We start from the raw sequence: 4,445 nt of genomic DNA on the forward strand, positions 1-4,445 counted from the left end.
CAGAAGAAGACAAGCTCTATTACATTGATAGGCAGGTTTACATAAATTGCTGCACAAACAATTTAAAATAACCTCAGTCCACATTGAAAGTTATTCTTTCATTGCCACTCTGTCATAATATACTCTGATATTTTTTTAAAGATCCACAGTAATTAATAAGTGTGACGTGATGGTTGCAATACCTCCTCTCCCGCGCACCTGTTTTGTAAGCCACAGAAACTGCACGCAGTGGGGCTTTTCTGTGGACGATTGGGTGCGATCTAGAGTTTCCTCCAAAGCACTTGTCCTGGCACATTGCAAATCAGGGCAAGAAGGCCAGGAGACGCAGCCTTAGGAGCGCATGCAGGACTTGGGGTGTGTGCGTTTGCTTCATCTAACACCTCTTTTTTGCTAAAATTTCAGTTTGGTGATTCAAGAATATACAAGCTTAAAGAAAAAAGACCCCTGCAGTTCAGAGGCCCTCCGTGAACACAGAAGTGAGTAGGCGTGTTCCATGGGTGTGTACTGGAGGGGCAAGCAGTGTGAGCTCTGGCCAGAGAAAGACCTGGTTTACAACCCGGGTCCTTTTACCAGCAGCGTTTTGTGCCTTCTTCTATAAAGTGGAGATAACTCCCACCTCTAAGAACTATTTTCAGGGTTAAATGAAATTCGCCATATCAACTGCTCAATATGGTATTTGATAGAACATGTATTCCATAAGAGTTCCAATTGTTGTGCACTCTCTTTGAGCCAGACTATCTAATTTATGCTAAAAAATCAAGAGAAGTATTACTAAGATGAATCAAATTAAAAGACCATTCTTGGAAGTGAAATATTTGTATTATATAATTTTTAAAATATGAAGTTTCTTACTTTCAGTAACATACAGTAACAGAACTACACGCATGGATTATGGCAAACCTGTTCAACGAACAAAGGAGAACCACTTAGAATTATCATGGCAGAACATCATGGAAAGGGGTGTTAGACAAATCATCTTGATTTCGATTCTAGCTTTGTCCCTTGAGCAAATTTCTTTATCTATGATCTTTGCCTTCCTTGTCTGGTAACACTTGGAAGAAGTGTAGTGAGGGTGATTTATTAAAACTATATATATGATATATATGACTTCCGGTCAAGATGGCAGCATCGGCAGACATGGCTCACCTCCTCCCACAACCATATCAAAATTACAACTAAAATATAGAACAGCCATCACTCAGAACCATCAGAAATCGAGTTGAATGGAAGTCTGACAACTATGAAATTAAAAAAAACACATCCATCCACACTGGTAGGAGGGGCACAGACATGGAACAGACTGGTCCCACACCCACGTATAGTGGATAAAAATTCAGAAGGGATATCTTGGGAGCAAGGAGTCTCAGCTCCACACCAGGTCCCTCAGCCCAGGATTCCAATGCTAGGAAGATAAGTCCCTACATCTGCTGGCTGCAAAAACCAGTGGACAAGTCAGTGGACGAAACTTCTGGAGCCCCAAGCACTTCCTTTTAAAGAACCCATACACAGACTCACCTACTCAGATTCATCACCTCTGAGCTCCTGCACCAAGATGGCAGCCTGAAAGGCATCAGTGGCATGCAGGGAGGAACTGAAATGTTTGGCATCAAGGTGAGCAGAGGCCATTGTCCCTTTTCTGAACCCTTCCTCAAAGCCACAGAGCCAGAAAGTTAATGCCATATCCGAGACTCCGTCAACCTGGCTAACACTGTTTGCCCCACCCTGGAGATCCCCTGAGATTCCACCCCACCCAACTTATGGGTCCACCCAAGTTGCTTTTCCATATGAATGGCAGGCCTTGACTCATGCTTGGCAACTTCCTAAATCCTATCAAACAAACAACAGCTGCCCCCAGTGAGCTCCAGGCTAGGCACTCACAGCAGCCAGCCTAGATTCACAGCTCGGCTTTGCCTGGGAATCTTCAAGTCCAGCACAAGTAGAAGCCATCTCAGATTGCTTTATAGCTCAGGCAGGGCTTTATAACACAGACCTTGGCCTGCACCATCTGGAAAGTCCAGGGCCAGTGCCCATGGGACAGCTATAGACCACTTTGGAGAACCACCACCCTGCCCCTGCACAGCTGATCCTCTATGAGGTTAGTGGTCACAGCCAATCCTTGCAGCTGACTGGCCTGGGTAAATCCCTCCCATTGACCTGCCAACAGCAACCAAGGCTCAACTACAAGAGGAGGGTGTACTCAGCCCACATAAAGGGTGTACCTTGAGTACCCAGCTTGGGTGATGTGGAGGCTGTGCCACTGGACCTTACAGGACATCTACTACATGAGGCCACACTACCAAGACAGGGAGTCATAACAGCTCTACCTAATACATAGAAACAAACACAGGGAGGCTGCCAAAATGAGGAGACAAGGAAACATGGCCCAAATGAAAGAACAGACCAAAATTCCAGAAAAAGAGCTAAACTAAATGGAGATAAACAATCTACCAGATGTAGAGTTCAAAACACTGGTTATAAGCATGCTCAAGGAACTTAGTGAGGACCTCAACAGCATAAAAAAGATCCAGTTTGAAATGAAGGATACACTAATTGAGATAAAAAAAATAATCTATAAGGAAAAAAAACAGTATAGTGGATGAAGTCGAAACTCAAATCAATGATTTGAAACATAAGGAAGTAAAAAACAACCAACCAGAACAACAAGAAGAAAAAAGAATCCAAAAAAATGAGGATAGAGTAAGCAGCCTCTGGGACAAATTCAAATGGACCATTTGCCTCATAGAAGTGCCAGAAGGAGAAGATAAAAAGCAAGAAATTGGAAATCTACTTGACAATAATAATGAAAGAAAACTTCCCTAATTTGGTGAAGGAAATAGACATGCAAGTCCAAGAAGCACAGAGTCCCAAACAAGATGCATACAAAGAGGTCCACTCCAAGACACATCATAATTAAAATGCCAGAGGTTAAAGATAAAGAGAGAATCTTAAAAGCAGCAAGAGAAAAGAAGTAGTCACTTACAGGGAAATTCTCACAAGATTGTCAGCTGACTTCTCAAAAGAAACTTTGCAGGCTAGGAGAGATTGGCAAGAAATATTCAAAGTCATGAAAAGCAAGAACCTACAACCTAGATAGCTCTACCCAGCAAAGCTATCATGAAAATCGAAGGACAGATAAAGAGCTTCCCAGACAAGAAAAAATTAAAGGAGTTCATCATCACCAAACCATTATTATATGAAATGTTAAAGGGAGTTATTTAAGAAAAAGAAGATCAAAACATGAACAATGAAGTGGCAAAAAATACCAATTTTTCAGCAATTGAATCAAAAAAATAAACTAAAGAAACAAGAAAAACAGAGACAGAATCATGGATACAGAGAGTGTTTTGATGTTTGCCAGATGGAAGGAGGGTGTGGGGAATAGGTGAAGAGGTGAGGGGATTAAGAAGTACAAGTAGATAGTCACAGAATAGCCATGGGGATGTAAGTACAGTGTAGGAAATGGAGAAGCCAAAGAACTTACATGCATGACCCATGGACATGAACAATGGTGGGAAGGTTGCCTGAGGGACTGGGGGGTGCTGGTTAGAGGGGGCAGAAGGGGAAAAATCCAGACAACTGTAATAGCATAATCAATAAAATATAATAAAAACTATATATATCTATATATATAGTATATTTTAGGATAATATATTAAATATATATATGTCTCTCTGTCATCTATCTATAAAAAGCACACAATAAATTATATAGCATAATAATTATTCCACTATTATTATTTTTACTGTAAATAGTATTAACAAATTTTTTAAGTGCTAAAATTTAGTCTCATATAGCTCTCTTCCTGTAAGCGGCTGAGGTGACCTCTCAAAGTGGTTCACTATTCACTTGACCTAGAAACCCACACAAAACCATGCAAATCAAGAGGTTCAAGTGTTCGTGTTCACACTGAGAACACTTGTGACACTTTCCAGCCATCAAGGGTATGCAGATCTGAAAAGCCACCAAGTATCTGAAGGATGCCACTTTACAGAAGCCATGTGTGCCACTCTGTCATTACAATGGTGGAGTTGGGAGGCATGGCCAGGCCAAACATTGGGTGCAGGGTCAGTGGCCCCAAAAGACTGCTCAGTTTTTCTGCACATGCTCAGCACTGCAGAGAGCAAAGCTGAACTTCAGGGTTTAGATGTAGACTCTGCTCACTGAGCACATCCCGGTGAACAAAGCTCCCAGGGTGTGGCACAAAACTTAGGGCTCCTGGGGGAGGAACCCCCAAATGAGTTCTCTCTGCCACATTGCGATGATCCTCACTGAAAAAAAGCAAACTGTTTCTCACCAGGCGAGCAGACTGCACAGAAGAAAAAGATATCCCAGGAGAACCAGAAAAAACAAAACCTCATGGCCCAGGAGTCACTTCAGCAGAAAATAAATGCTAATAAAAGTAAAAGCAGAATGGTCAGTGTCCTATTAGTAAATACGTTTCGAGT

This window comes from Desmodus rotundus, chromosome 13, assembly GCF_022682495.2.
Source record: "Desmodus rotundus isolate HL8 chromosome 13, HLdesRot8A.1, whole genome shotgun sequence".
In the NCBI taxonomy this organism is placed as follows: domain Eukaryota; kingdom Metazoa; phylum Chordata; class Mammalia; order Chiroptera; family Phyllostomidae; genus Desmodus; species Desmodus rotundus.